We start from the raw sequence: 17105 nt of genomic DNA on the forward strand, positions 1-17105 counted from the left end.
CACAGGAGGGTATCCAACGAGCCAGGGAAGCCAGAATAGAGGGGCCCTTCCTGTCCATCTTCAGAGTTCTGCGCCTTCGACGCCGCGCCTCCGTGGGAACCAGGTGAGCGTTACAACATCCAGTTCAGCAATCAAGTTGAAATAAATAGACATAAAAGACTCAATCCCATTGTGGTCTGTGAGAGACCTGAAGGTGTCTCCCTAGCTGGTCCCTGGGCATCTGTCAGCCAGGTGGTCAGGACACAGCCATCACTATTGGATCCAGCTACTGGGGTGGACCATTGAGGGAGGATCACCTGGATGGGGGCTCCTCAGGGAGTGGAAGTGGGACACCGAAGGGTGAGACGCTGTATCACCCTTCCTTCAACACTTTTTCCCCCATCCTACCATGTAGGACATTCAAAACCACTGCCCCTCCCCCTTTCCGACACAAACACTTTTGCACGACACACAAGAGAATGGACTAACACCAGAGTCATTTACCTGACATGTCCCAACACAAGGGTCATGTAAAGTCAGGCAACTGATCAGAATCACACTCACCTGAGAGCCCTTTCCCTTCCCACAGGGATAAAAGGTGAAACAGGAGAGCACAGGACAGGCAAGGCGAGCATGGCAGACAGCATGACAGCACAGCTACGCAGGCATGGAAGTTCAAGAGAAGGAGAAAGGCAGCAGGAATCGAGAGGTTGGCGAGGAGAGAAGTGATCTTGCCCTTTTCATCCCAGGCTCGCAGAACCTTTGTGGAAGAGAGCCTAAGATTGTGAACAATAGCACAGGTGTCTTGCAGCAGAGGTCAATGGTACACAGGGCAAGCCTACACCAATAAGAAGGAGGAAGTGAAGCTCCAATGACCGTGGTACCAGCCTTGACTCTGGTAAAGCCAAAAGCCAAGCGGTTCAGACAGCTGGTGAGTCGAGGGGAGAATTGATACAAACCGGGCAGTGTTGAGTGAGAATCACAAAATGGCAAGTTTCGAACAAAGTTTAAAGAACTGTAAATTAACTGTAAAAACGGGGAGACCAGCTGCAAAGGGAAGCCGGCACCACATGGGTGCTAACTCAAGAGACACTGGTTGATCCCCAGCAGAGCAAAACTACAGGTACCAGAAGGCCGTAGGAGAGTCACAGAAGAGGGTCAAATTGATCATACAGGAGGTCTAGTAAAATCCCTGTACAATCAAAAGACTTTGATCTACAAACTGTGTGAAAGCAAGGAAAGTGAATTCTGCAACATTTGAAGTAAAGTGAATTTGAAGTTGGCAAGAGTGAGCCGGACCAAGGAATGCCGATGAGAGGGGCAGAGTCGAAAGTACCAAGAAACAGTGTGTTGACAGAAGTGAACCTGCCCAAGGGATGTCCACTATGAACTATTTGAAAAGACATTGTGAAACCAAGGGAAGTGAAACCTGCTAAAGAGAAGAGAAGTGTTTGAGCCCGACTGAGGGAGATCAAGCTGAGATTGAGAAAAGTAAGTGCCCAGAAGAGGGGGAGCTAGGGGTGAAGCTATCACCCTATGTGAAACTGGGGTAAACAATTGAGAAGGGTTAGCACCCAGAAGAGGGGGACCGAGGGGTGAAGCCATCATCCTACATTAAACTGTGGTAAACAATTGAGAAGGTTCAGCTCCCAGAAGAGGGTGGGCCCAGGGGTGAATCCATCATCCCGCGAACATTTGAAACAAACTTTTCATTTGTTAAAAGAACTTTTGTTTTTGTTACTTGAAGACATCAGGTCCTCGAAGGCAAGTGAATTTCAAGGAATCGAGAACGGTCCATCAACGGTCTTGAGAGCTGCCATTAGAACTGTCATCTTGTGCTGGAGAAGCCAGAGACTGTACTGTGCTCCAAGATCCCACCTTGTCCCATTTCCAGAACGTGGGGAAGGGAGACCCAGGCTACCACATCCTGACATATTATTTGAGAACACTTCTTTCTTTTCTTAATAACTATCCCACACCCTTTTTTTATTAGTCACAAGGTTTGGCAATATGTTTCTTAGTATAGGCACTTTTATTTGACACAACGCCACTAGAACTGCCTTATTTTTCATTTGATGGTCGATGCTTGCTCCAATCTTAGATTTGGGTTTAGAATAGGCATTTTTCCAACCTGCATACAGAATTCACTGTTCAATAAACACCCCTTAACTGTGATCACTTGTGTCTCTTTTACTTGTTGCCACCATGTGTTCCTCACAGGACTTAAAGATCCATAATGCTTCTGATACTGGGACGAGGAAGAAGAACCAAGAGTCAATGAGGACCAAATATGCCATTAAAGGGAGTATGTCATCTAGTTGTTTGAAGGAAAGGCACCTGAAAGGGACATTTAAACCTGAAAATGGACCACAGCTGTGGAGAAGGAAAGGGGCCGCAGAGACAGGAGCAGTCAGGAATTACACGTAAGAAGTTGGAGCGGCAGCAGGAGTCAAATGCCAGCAGAAGTTGACACGGGAAGAGAAGACAGTGGTTTTGCAGAGTACGCTCAGCAGGAATCAGAGTCATTGTCAGCAGCAAGGAGAGAACCCCAGCTGTGTTGAGATGTGCACCCGACCAGACTCAAGCTCCCTTTATATAATTTTGGCAAACTATTTCATCACCAAATGTAGTTGCTTTGCTATCCTGACGAAAGTATTCCATTGGAAGAATAATTGTGATATGCTAATATTTGCTTTGCATCCTGAGAAAGACATTGGGTCTCATTCTGAGTAGGGCAGTAAGGGATACAGGGCACCGGTAAGGAGACCGGTGCCGGTAATCTCTTATCACCCTACTACGAGGTCCCTTAGCAGGTCCCTTCCTTAATGCCTGGTCTGACCTGGCGTTATGGACGGGACCCTTTAAGGAACCTGGGCGCAAATAATGGGCTTGACATATGCCAGCCCGTTATTTGCGCCCTCCCCATTCCCATTGAGCCCTATGGGGGCTCAAATGGGAATGGGGAATGGTTTGGTGAATGGGGACTTACCGGTCCCGCCAAGGTCTGACTAGACCAGTAAGTCCCCATTGCACCAAACCGGACACGGTTCCATTATTGGTGGCAGTCATTGCGCAAATAGTGCCATGACTACCACCAAACTCGGAATGAGGGTCATTGTGTGGAGGGAAACAATTGCCTTTGTTTATGAACTAGTGTTTTGTGAAAGAGACATTTGACTTGCCAGGAAGGATACTGTGGAGGAATACAATTGCTTTGGTTTTTTTAACAAGTCTTTACGAAAGAGACATTGGGCCTCATTACACGGATGGCGGAGAACCATGGCGCTAATAGCGCCATGGTTCATGCCGGTAAAATACCGGCACCGCCTTGGCGGAAAGGGGAATTACCGCCCCATTCCAAGGTTGGCGGGGCGGTAATTCCCCCTTCCACCATTGCCCTTCCCCATTCCCATTTTTGCCCCATAGGGCATAATGGGAATGGGGAAGGCGCTAATTACGGTACCGCAAATTGCGGTACCGTAATTAGCTCCCTGGGTCCATTTGCGTGTTGGTTTTTAACGCCTGCAAAAAGCAGGCGTTAAATTCCCCAACCCGCAAAGGGACCTCATAGTAAGGCGGTAAGGATTTACCGGTACCGGTAAAATACCGGTACCGGTAAAACCTTACCGCCGTCCGTGTAATGAGGCCCATTTACTTTACCAAGTGTAAGGACACAGTGGATGGAAAAGACATTGGCCCTCATTCCGAGTAGTGCGGTAAGGGATACCGGGCACCGGTAAGAAGACCGGTGCCGGTAATCCCTTACCGCCCTACTATGAGGTCCCTTAGCGGGTCCCTTCCTTAACGCCTGGTCTGGCCATTTTGTGTTCAACTGAACAGAACTTTGTCAAACCAGAATCTTTCCTAAATTGATCCAGGGGAAGGAAGCCCAACCCTGAGTAGTTTCTAAAAACTATCCCTGACCCTCACACTAATACATAGAACAGAAGTGTACTGTTGTATATATTCATGTGAGTGTCAGAGATTTTTTGGACACTAGGTCATCTTTCATTGGTTTGAGTTTGCTAGGTAGGGCAAGTCCCGTTAGGATAGGGAAAAATAGATGTTTATCTCACCCCTTTTTATTTTAATAAATGGCAACATTGAGAAAAATATACCTTTGTGTCTGTGTCACATGTCTGACCCCTCACATTTCTCATAATGCACTGTGAATGTAATATTAAATGCCTTGCTTTTTAAGAAGTGCACATAGGTGTTTAGTTCTGGTTGTATTCCTATCCAGATCAATAGAATAACATCTGTATATCTAGCCCATTTAATTATGTTTACTTTGCTAAAGGTACTAATGTATTTCTCTTCCAAGTCTCCCATAAACAGGTTTGCCACCAATGGGGAACATTTGGACCCTATTGCCACTCCTTTCAATTGCTGATATATGTAATTATTGAGTATGTCTTAGTATTAAATCTACTAAGTCTAACGACATCTCTTATTCCAAGAAAAAAGTAGCAGATTTGTTGTTATGAAAATGTTCCACAGACCTTAATGCTGCTCTATGCTCAATTGACATAACAGTGAGATCGCATCTAATGTAACTAACCAGCAGCTTGCATTTTACATCAGTGATTGCAGGTGTTGAAGTATGTGCACGCTATCTCTTACACATGATTGAAGTTGCACCAGCAAGAATTTCAAAAAGGTCAATATTAGTTAAGAAATAGATTTGAGTAAGGAACCAATTCCATTTGACAATGATCTTTCAGATGGCAGTATATCAAAAGCTTTGTGCATTTTGAGTAAGAAATAGATCAATAATTTTCCTTTATGTTTAACTATACGTTTTCCATAATCTATTTTACTTATCAATCCTTCATTGAACTAATATTTTATTCTCTCATTAGTTACATCAGCAAATCTCTTCAAAAGATTTTCTGTGATCAATTTGTATTCTCCCTCTTTTAGTAGATGTGTCATGCCTATCTCTACGTAGTCTTCTCTATCCAAAATGACGATGGGGGTCATTACAAGTGTGGTGGTCTGGAAATACCATGTCAGTAATTCCGATTACCAGCACTCTTTCTGGAACACACTAGTATGAGAGAGAATACAGGTAACAGCGGCATCGGTAACAGTGTCTACTGTGCTACCGTCTCCAGTAGCACAGTGAGCTGAAACAGCAGAGGCTGTGCCGGAAACCAGGCCCAGGTGTGGAGAAACAGATCATGGGTGCACCCAATACACCCATCTGCACACAATGAGCACTAGGACTGCTGAATAGGACCGCACCCACACCACACACACTGGCCAACACAACCATGCTACCATTAGTAGCACTAGCTATGGACCTGGATGTGCTACATGCAGCAGTGCAGCTTTATGAACAGAAGCTGTATCAGTGGCAACAGGATGACAGGCAGCAGAGGAGGATGAGGAGGAGAATGCAGATGAACAATGCGTTGCAATTGCTGACCCAGAGGTGTGCACCAGTACCCCATGCAAGGGCCACATCTTGGGCCCTGACCGACAGGCAGATCGACACCCTATACAGGGAGACCATCCTGGAACTTGTGGAGCTCATACAGGACAACATCCAGAGCATAATAGACATCCAGACTGCCATACCACCCCTGTTGAAGGTGGCGTCAGTGCTGCACATTATTGCCACTGGCACATTCCAGAACTTAGTTGGTGACCTGCATGGCATCTTGCAGCCAGCATTTTCAACTGTGCTTGTGCATGTCCTGGATGCCCTCCTGCACCATGGTCCCAGCACATTGCCTTACCAACCACACAGGCACAGGTCAATGCAACCAAGGGCCGCTTCCATGAACTTGCGTGCATGCCTAATGCATTGGGAGTAGTGTTCTGCACACACATTGAGTTTGAGGCTGCCCACACCACAAAGGAGGTGTATAGAAACTGCAATCAGCACCACTCATTGAATGTACAGGTCGTCTGTGATGCAGACTTAACAATCACCCACTGATGTGCCCGCTACCCAGGATCAACCCATGATTCCATGATTCTGCGGAACAGTACCCTGCGTGAGTACATGACACGTTATGGGGGACAGCAAAACTGGCTATTGGGTGAGTGAAAGCATCAACACACTAACCCAGTTGAATAGGAACCAGCGCACTGGGGGGATCATTGTCTGGCACCAATGCTTGTCCTATACCACCATGCCAACGCAGGGATGCAATCGGCATGCAAAAGTGCTCGACCATGACTGGCATCTACCACATGTGTCAACGGATGGACACACCATCACAATCTGAGCACGGATGGACAGGCATATGCAACGCACTATAGGTACCACAATGCATCACTGCCATGTCACATTACTTAGCATATCCCGACACAACCCCACTGACCTCCATCAACCCATCCCTGAAAGACAGACCCTACACATGGCCTGACCAGCATTGCCTGTCACGGGGTGAATCAGGGCGAATGAGGGCCCACAAGTGCACAGACCCAGATGCATGTGTCACACACTCATAAACCTAGATATATGCACTCTTCAGTCACTTGAATGTATTGTCCCTCCCTGTGTCCCATTCTTTGAAGGTGATTCCATTACTAACATGACTGATGACCCCTTTGAGAGATCCCCAGACTCAGTAGGAAATAGCCTACAGTTGCATTCACATCGGAACACAGATGACAATCGATCAGACCTTTGGACTGTTGAAGGCATGTTTCTGGTCCTTCACCATTTGGGGGCACTAATGTACAGGCTAGTGAAGGTGGGGAAGATAGTCCTGCCCTGGCAAATGTTGCATAATATGTGCATCAGGCAGGACAAACCCCTGTCCACGGACATGGCATGCCTCCAGCGGACGCTGATGACGATGGTGACGGGATGCAAGAGTAGACATGCAACAACACCAACACAGTGATGTCAGGGATGGGCGTGCAGCCAGCCAGGATCTCATTGGGCACCCATCGATTGCACAGAGCCCATGGCACACACTGGATGTGATTCAACACATCAATTCATTAAGCACACCACAAAATGAATGTGCAGACATACATGTATTCTGCACAACTATATGTATTAGGAAGGAAACAATCATGACAAAACATGTGAGCCACCACCCCTCCCATCACACCCTCCCCAACATCCCCTCTGCAACACACCCTCACCAACACACTTTCCCCACTGCCCCCCCCCAACACACCCTCCCAGCACACTCTCCCCAACAAAACCGCTATGATGCAGTTGTATCACATGAACTGTTGTCCGGGATCCCTTCCATTGCCTCGTGTCACTGGACTTGCACTTTCTTGGTGACCCTGACAGGTGCAGGAAGTGGTGCCTTGGGCTGCTCTGTTGCGAGATGGCAGGTGTGGTGATGGTAGAGGTAACAACCCCTCAGTGATGTCCCTGCCCTCCTGCACGCCATCTTCGTCATTGGATGTTGCAATGTATATGGGAGGCTGGTGAGGGGGAGGCAGTGACCGTCTTGGCGGGACAGACAGAGGTGTGACTGGGTCAGGTTACTCTGCCTTTGTGGGTCCTGGCAGGGCTGCAGGAGCAGCTGGCTGTGCCTCTGTGGGTGCTGGCAGGGCTGCAGGGTCACCTGGCTTGGTCATGGGTCTCGGGAGGATAGCTCAGGGGCAACCTGCTCGCCTTGGAAGGTTCGATCCCCGGGTCAGTGCTTAGAAACCTCTGGGTATTAAGCGAGTTATAAATAACATATCGTATCATATCATATAATGGGGCCTGTAGTTTGCATTGGTGGGGCTGGTGTGGCCTTGGCAGTGGTGATGTGGGGTGTGGACTTCCTCTTCTATGTTGGTGATTGCCATGTGCTCGGTCCACCATGCTTGCTGTTAGATAAGGAGTCTGTGGGGGTGATATGGGCATGCCGTTAATCACCTTTGTGACATCCAATGGCCTTGCAACATGCAGTTTTGTCATTGTGTGACATGATGTCTGTACATGGAGTCATGACATCAGAATGGTTTTGATGTGTGCATACATGTGTGTGTGGTACGGTGGCTCATTGTGTATGCATGCCAACTTGGTCAGGTGTGTGCCTTGTGTATGTGTTCCCTCTCACATCATCACTTTGTGCACATGACCAGTGCTCATGTGGCGATATGTGTGTTTGTATGTTTTGAGTGGCAGTGCTTGGGTACCCCTGGGCAATGGCCATGGTTTTTTGGCTATTCCATGGGTTGGATACGGTTTGGTGGCATGCAATTGGACATGTCTCCATGTAGTGTGTACTGCATTTCCCTGTCCACTGTGTTTTGTTCTTTTGGTGTGGGATGTTGTACTCACTGCCCTCTGCATGTGTCCCTGCGCTGGCCTCTGCCGCTCCCACTCCCTCAATTTCTTCGGGCTGAGGCACACTGCTGGATTTCTCCTCACAGGCCATCAGCTTAATTGGGGAGGCCGTTCCACCTCCATTGGTCATATAATCTTTCCTGTGGGCTGAGAGCAAGTTGCAGACTCTCAGGCGGAGGTCATCCCACTGCTTGTGGCTATCATTTTGGGTGCATGTAACGGTGCCTACAGCCGACATCTTCTGTGCCACCTCTTCCCATATGGCATTTTTGTAGATTTGGCTACTGTGCCTGTGGTCAGTACCGAACAGTTCCCCTGAATTGTCCACAATGGTCTCCATGAGTACAGTCAATTCCTTCTCCGTGAAGCATGGCTTCTGCTGGAGCACATCTGGTACTCTGGACTTTATAGCTGCAGTGAGGGTGCCAGCATCACAGTGACCAGATGGCAACAGTATGTTGGTGATTCTATGGGGTTTGGGTTTTTCAAAATGGCAATTGCCGGAAACAGTGTCACCTGTATCACCAAATCACTTACACAGGTAAGGTTCAATTACTGTATGTTTCATGTTGTTGGATGGCTTCAGTCTCGTCATTTGTCTTAAATCTCATGAATGGTCGTTTCTTGGTACATTTGTCTTGGGTCAATAGATTCAGGAATAATTGGATGATATTCTCACTAGGTAATGGTGGAACAAACGTAGATTTTGTTTTAAGACAATTTTCTATACACACTCCTTGTTCTATCTTTAACTCATGGATGCAACGTCTTGGACTTGAGACCATGTTATCTTCTAATTTCATGAGGAATGGTTATGCTCACAGTCTTCTTGTCTATGTGAAAATATATACCTTGCTGTTATTTTATCCTCTTTTTTTATCTGCATGTTGTTTTTTCAAGAAACACATTATTTCATGTTTCCTTCTGACAAAATGTAGACAGATCCACATTGGTTTCAAATAAGTGCTGGGTGCAAATGATAAACTTATTTAAAGAATATGTATGTCTGATTCCCCTATGTTTTTTAATAAAGGTTTACTACTGCTTTGTCTGGTACTGTTCAGTTTGTGTCTGCCGTTGCATGATCTTGCATTAGGGCCTTAGCATTTTCTTTGCTCATGAGGATTTCCCGTGCCTCCTGTTTCTCTCTGTCTTCTAAAGGTGACATCCGTGCTTTCTCAGAATTTTCTAAAAACAGAATTCTTATAGTAAATGTGTTTGTTTGTTGTCTATTTTCTTTTCTGCATCATTTTATTTCTGCGTGGTAGCTTTTTTGTGGTTTAGTTCCAGTGGGTTATTCTGCGTTAGAGGAATTCATACCTTCTTCACTGCCGTCAATACTTTCGACATCTGAGTTTAATGCTGGTGTGATTGGTGTGTTCCCTCTTGATTCATATTTTGAATTGTATTTGAGTTGGTTTGTCGGAAGCAAAGCTTAGTCCAAGCACAACGTGAAAACTGAGTTTACAGCATGTTCCCCTAAATTAAGAAAGTGGCTCAACAAAGAACAGTTACTATCCCTAACAATATTGGTTAAGCACAAAGTCGAATATGTATGCAAACACACTTTGATTGAAGAGCACTCTTATGAACATTTATGAAGCTTTCCATTTGCAGAAACTGCCATTAAATATGTGGTTTTGGTCACCTGGCCTCATTTTGCTAAGAAAAGGAGCTGGGTACACCATTGTGCCTAATACCAGTTCCAGGTACCTCCTAAATCCCATGTGGAGAATACCAAGTAAGAGGGAATACTGCAAATATCTTGTTGAGTTGGATTCTTAGACTCATCCCTCCACCTTCCAGTCTCGGGTTCTCTCATATCTAATGCTGATTGTTGATTGCAAAATTTGACACCAAAGCCCTCCCAAAGAAGAGAGACGGTGTGAGATCCCTTGCTACCTCGCCTCTGTATTTCTGTGTTTATCCTGTATGAAGGTCTGTTTCATTTTGAAAGGTTTGTTGTCTGGGGTTTTCAACACCATTTTTACTAGGACAACACTTTGTATTGATATGCGTGTGGGAGGCAGGGCAATAGGTCACATGGTTGAACGCTTTGGCTAGCCTTGTGAACACATCAGTGGCTTGGTATGGAGAGTGGGTCTCAGGACTTGTGAGTGAAATCCTGTGTGTTTCAAAGTAGTGTGCTATCCACCCCAGACTCCGACAAGAAATGCAGATGATGATACACCCCATAATCGATAGTACAATACATGTTTTGTATTGGCTGCTGGAGATTAAAGAACATTGTTCTGTTGAGTGAATGTGAGACTCCTCTATACAGTTTTGTCCATGGGCTCTAGCCTACAGAAAACACACACGAAAATGTATAAACTGCATACCAGGGTTTTGCTTTGCTGGTAACACTCAGGACTAAAGACTGCAGAACATCAGGCGCCACTGCATTGGATAAAGTAGCCATTATTTTCCTGCACACTCATTCTTGCGGACCTTGAGCAAGATAGATGGAATCAAATAATGGACCAATTTTCTGCAAACTGCCTCCAGACATAAAATATAATTTCTATTCGAAAATTAAAAACACGATGCTTGCTGCTTATTGAAGTAAAGATCACCACTTGCCAGAGGTCACCGTAACCATTGCATTAGCTGAATTATTATTTATAGGTCAAAGTAATTTATGTTATTCTATTAGTCGTCAGCTTTATGTCTGCAGTAGACATGTACAAAATATGACCACTTATTTGTTTCTAAAATGTGCTTCCGGATCCATTTAAGCCCCTCATTAAACACAACCTCTATTCAAGATTGATGTATAAGCCCCACATTTAAATAAATGCGTCATTTGTGACTTCAAAACTGCTGGTATCCTTTGCAGCAGATGATATGAACTCTGATGTTTAAAAAGCAATAATGTACTTGTGAAAGAAGATAAAAAAAACAATATCTCGTTAATAATCATTGAGTGTTTGTTTTACTAACAAAATCTAAGAGCCATACATGTAACACAACGTGTGTTTCTTTAACTTTTCAAAACCTATAGTGTTCGCGAAAAAGGCAAACCTATTTAATTCAGAATTTTGCTAACAGAAACAAGACACGTCCTCTTTGTTGGCCTAGGTTTGAACCTCTAAGTACTGTTATTACTAACAGCGTGGGCATGTTTTAGCCATGGTCTGAGTATGTCAGTTGTAGTTAAAGGTGTACGCTTGTGACATTTGAGTTCTGGGTAGAGGGTCTTTTTTGAAAAACTATGTAAGAGTGACTGGCTTCTATTTGCAGAGAGGAAGGTGGAGAAGGATTGGGGGTTAGTCAAAAGGTGGGAGTGTTCTTGAGGTTTCTATATAGCTTTCAAATAATTGGTCTCACTATTGGTTGCATTATGGTGAAAGGTGTATGGCTTTAGTGCTTGATGCCTTAAGATATCCTGTGTTGTGATCATATATTCTGGGAGAAGAGGACGGCATTCTCTTAGCATTTTGGCAGTGCCTTGATGGCCTTCTAGTCTCTATAGCTTGCTGAGTGTTGTGTGTTGTGTTCTAGTCAGATGGTCTAGATTTGGTATGTCAGTCCTTTAGTTTGTGTCTACGTCTGAAAGTCAAACTATTGTGCAGTGCGGTTTCACTACTTGATGGATGTAGGTTACATGTTCCGTCTGTTAAGCATTGAAGAGCCAGGTTTTTTGACTTTTTCAAAATTTCAGATGGTCTTTTAGGTTGCAGATCTTCCTCGGTTGCATTTTCCAGTGTTTGGCCCCCCATAGTGGAAAAAGTGGAGCCTCTGTGTCTTTCTCTGACAAATCTTTTGGCTTCTACTAGTACGTTGTTTCTTGATTGATCTCTTTGGTTGGTTGGTAGAGTGAGAATTTGTTTTTGAGGAATTCTGCTCCTTTACCTTCAGGTGCTCTGTGGGCAGTGCACAGGGGCTTGCACTGGGTCTTTTTATAGTACCCAGTGAAGTGCGCTGAAAGACAATATTATGTTCCCTCTCCTGTTGAGTCTAGGATTTTGTATCCATTAAGGTTTTTTTTGTGCAGTAGTTCAGCATACATACATAAATGCATAGTCGATTCTTGAAATAGTCAGGGTAATGATGGTGAGTGCTCTGTGTACAAAGGAATGGAGATGGTTTAATAACTTTTGCATATTGTGTTGATTTGAGGTTCCAGCGTGAGTTCACTTTCCATTAATAAACATAGGCTCTTGATCACTTAAGATGGTTTGGGGCAGTGATACATTGTTTAGCCATGGTAGAGGTGTTTCAGGTGCAGCGTGAGGTGAGACTATCATTATTTATATTTTGTCTGGTTTCAGATGTATGCAGTATTTACATGAGGCAGTTACAAAGGGTGGCACTGGAGTTTCTGGCATAAGTCATTTAGAATATGATGTGTGTGTCATCCAAATTGTTGTGGCAGGTGAGTTCATAAGATTGTATGATGTACATGAAAGGGGTCACTGTGACAGAATCCTGGACTTGACGCCCACAATAAGTGGTGCTTCCCAACCAAGATGGCCTACTGAGGCATACATGAGAGCCATTCCTTCCCCAGAGGTGGGGATAGTCCCTTATCCCATTTATGTACCTGGTATGCTTGTTATTCTGGTACCACTGTCTGCCAACCCATGCATTCCAGTCTCTTGTCTGGCCACAGTTATTTCCTTCTACTTACAAGTTGACTGACTCCAGTATCCAGTCCTATACCAGAAGAGAATACTGCAAAAAAATTGCTGTATGTGAGTTTCACACCCCAGATGTCATCCAAACGACTCACAGCAGCACCAGCCTCCTGGGGATGCAGAATAGAGAAGCACAATGTGGAAGACCATGGGGCGTTGCTGCATGAGCTCCACAAATGCCAGTGAGCAGAAAGGGTGTGGGCCAAGTATGTTTTTTTAAAACGTTTTGCATATGTAAGCTGACCCCTGGGGAAAGCAAAAACTACAACGTTCAGAACAGAGCAGGGAACAATGGGGAGGAGGAAGAAGAAGAAAGTAAGCAAGGCACATATATATATAAGCCCTTCATTCACAAGCAGAATGAAGGTTGTTTTGGCGAGGTCAAAAGGAGAGGTGGCTGACCGGGAGACCAGGTAGAGGACAGACATTGGAGCAGAGTGCTCAAATGTGGTTGGGGATTGTGGGAAAGAAATCACAAGAAGTATTGTGTGTGAGTGAGTGGAGTGATTGGTGTCAGAGTGGGTGTTAGGATGTGTGATAGTAGAGAGTGAGAGAGTGTGGGCGATAAGAAAGAGAGAGTATACAGTGTTTAGATGGCAACATTGCTGGAGAGACTGAGGGGGAGTCAAAGAGAGAGTGAAATAGACCGAGGAGGCAGGTGTAGAATAGTAGGGGGCAGCTGGAAGGAGAGAGAAGAAAGGGGAGTGAGAAAGATTGAAGGGAGAGTGAAAGAGACAACATGGAGTAATAGGAGGAGGCGAGAGATAGCCAGGAGGGAGAGAGAAGAAGGGAGTAGTCAGACCTATATAGAAGAGGAAGCAGGAGGAGATTAGGATACAGAGGGAGACATTAGAGAAATAGGAAAGGGGCAGGCAGAGGAATAGAGGGGGAGAATGGAAGGGGCCAAGTGTAGGGAAAGGGTAGAGAGAGAAAGTGAGAGGGAAACAACTTGACAAACGATTTTTGTTTTCTGAGATCATATTAGTATTCACATAGAAAAATCCCAGAGGCAGTGACAAAGAAAAACCAGATGCTTTTAGGCCCTCGCTGTAGACCAAAACAGAAATAGATATCAGAGGTGACCTGACATTATTCTGTAGATATCAGGGCTAGGCTGGAGGGAGCACACAGGAGGTTGAGGAATAAAACAGGACATCCATTAGTCTGGAATTCTTGCAGACTTCCAGAAGGCAAGTTGAGAATTCTCGCAATAAAATATTTGAATCATCTAAGCAATATTTTTGTTATTGTGTTTAGTTTGTTACAAACTTTTCACATCTTAAAACACATCAATGTATACAATCTATGTTTATCCATAACACATCCCCACGTTAACTATCCCAACCGATGCCCCTTTACAAATACAACATTTTATCCACAAAATGAATTCCTGCAAACACGAGAGATGGTTTTTCTCCCAAGAGAAACATACTCAACCATTAATCTACCGATAATGTGCTTCCATTTTCAACATGCTGCTTTAAGTACAAAGTTCTCATCAAGATCAGAGTTGGACAAGATGTTACCAGGTGTGTTGTCGATTCCGTTATTTCTGATTTCAAACAGAATCTGCACGATTTGTCTTCCCATGGTCCCTGCTTTCTAGCAACCAATAATTCCTTTGTACGATATAGGTTTAACCTCAAACGCAGAAACTGGTTCCAATGGTATCTACTTGTAAACTTGACCAAACTTGACCAAATATCCAAGCTTTGCATTCATTGCTCAAGCTTCAAATGACAAGTCCAACGACAATTTATAGTGTGTTCTTTTCATCTGGGTTTCAATCCAGTCTTGCCTTTTGAGTGCTTGTTAAACTGAAAATGAGTTATTTATGAAAGTCTCTAGAGACATGTCCAAAGCATGTAAGCATGCCATACATTCGTCTTGCCACTGCTTAATGAGCCATGGTGGCCCTTCTTCCCCAGGCAAGCTTAGTACTTCATAAAGGCTAGCTGGGTCTGGCATGGAGATTTGTCTTAGGAGGGATAGTTATTTTGAAGAAGTACTGAGAATATAGATTGCAGCCCGAGTTCATATCTGATAGCCACTACAGGTAGACTAGCTGGTAGACCCATAATCTTCCTTGACAACAGTCCCTCTAACCTCTCCCAGATTCTCCATGACAGATTTATCCCAGCCTCTCCTCCATATGTTAGATTCCGCACCACCTTCTGGTTATAAAATGTTAACATAGGGGTTAATGTGACTTTACCATATCTTGTATGCAAGATGGAACCATGCAGAGCTAACATTTTGGGTTTTCATCTCAGGTCCAGGGCCCAAGAATGTTCATTAATGCTATTGTTATGGTGGATCCCGAAACAGAGTATTGAATCCACTTGCTCCAGATAATCCTGTCCCACCATACACCTGAAATTGACTCCATGCTTCCTTCCCAAAGCACCCAATGCCAAGATATTGTATTGTTTTACATTTATCTCTAGGTTGGTGGCATCCATATATAATTGTAATTGGTCTAGTCTACATTGCAACCCGATCTGGGTTTGGTCTACCAAGACCAGGTCGTCTGCGTCGATCAGCCAAGGAAGAGGGTGTCTGTTAATCTTTGGGAGAAATGCTTTAGCCTGATTTAACACATGCATGTCGGAAACATATGTGATAAAGAGTGCTGGAGCCAGTGGGCACCCTTGTTTCAATCATCTTTCAAACCTAATGTTCTTTGATAGGACACCCTTGTTATTTATTCTTATCCGTACAGAGATATTTACATATGATGCTTCCAATTAGGCCTCTCGGAGAGTTTCATGATTTTAATTTACTCCACAGCTTCTCTCTATTTAGACTGTCAAATGCTTGCTGTAAATCGACAAATGCTGAGAATAGCTTCATTTTATTTTGTATAGCACACAGCTTCAGTACAATTAGCAAATAGAATTTTATTTCTGTGCCAACTCCTTTTGTGAAACCTGTCTGGCAGGGGTCTAAATGACCTTTGCTTCTTACCCAAGTCATAAACTTACAGAGCAAAATGTACAAGAAAAGCTTGCCCAGCACGTACAGCAACGCGACAGGCCTATCATTTCTGGGATTTGCTCTATCCCCCCTCTTGAAAATAGGAACTATAATAGATGAATTCCAAGAGGGTGATAGGCTTCCAACCTTTGCAATCTGTGTAAACAGATACAATAAGGGTGGACCACGATTCAGTGCCGCCCTTAACATACAACTTGTCAGACCATCCGGCCATGGTGCATGCAAAGGGTTCAATTTATGTATTAGTTCTATGATGTTATCTTTCTAAAATACAAAAGACCATGCCTCAGTAGATTTTTCACCCACCAACCTAGACCCGTTGCTGGTCGCAGCAAACACTTTCTTCAAGTGGTCAACTCAATGATCCTCTGTAACAGCATTACTAAGTAACACGTTCTGGTGGTCAGTAGTGTTGTTAATTAACGCCCATGTATCTTTTGAGTTCTTCTTGCAGATCACTTTCAGAATTATCTCTGCTTCCTCCCGACATCTCGTTACTCTTAAAGTTATTAGCCAGTTCCTGTAATGCTGCCTCCTTTTTTTCTTTTCTGTATGATGTGTGAGGCCCCCCTCTTTTTAAAGTTTTTAAGATCTGATTTTAGGAGTATACTCTGAACCACTAACAATTTACAAAAATGGTGTTTTGGCTTGAATTTAAAGTGTCTAATACCCATTTTTACCAATTCGAAAATCGCCAACAACGGGGATAATCCAACCCCACATCTACAGATTTCAAGATCTCAAGATATCTGGATGTAATCAACATGACCTCTGCCTCTTCAATTCTCAATCTGTTCTTCCCTTGATTTATCATGGTAATTCCCAGCACACATTCTTCACTCTTTTGGGTCCAAGAATTCCAGTTAGTGTTAACACGACATGATCACTATTTTCTGTTGGAGAAATCATCAGGGTATCTATCTGGTGAGGACATGTCTGGATACAAAAATATGATCCAATGCGGAAGCAGCTCTTTCTTCAGCCATGGAGCTTATGGTTTTTGAAAGTCTAAGTGGTTTACCCCCTGTGTCTAGGCATCTTATGTTTAAGTCACCACAAATAAGAAAACTGGGGTTAGGCAAAACTACTAAACATTAATCCATTGCCTCAATCACACTTTTAAGAAAACACTGTGTCTCAATCATGGCCGAATTCCAATATAGGTAACACTACAATGTGTTTTGGGGCACTGGTCGACAGATGATTACATTCCAGAGTTGTTATCAGCA

The sequence above is a fragment of the Ambystoma mexicanum genome, chromosome 12 (assembly GCF_040938575.1).
Source record: "Ambystoma mexicanum isolate Mex_15411 chromosome 12, UKY_AmexF1_1, whole genome shotgun sequence".
Taxonomy (NCBI): domain Eukaryota; kingdom Metazoa; phylum Chordata; class Amphibia; order Caudata; family Ambystomatidae; genus Ambystoma; species Ambystoma mexicanum.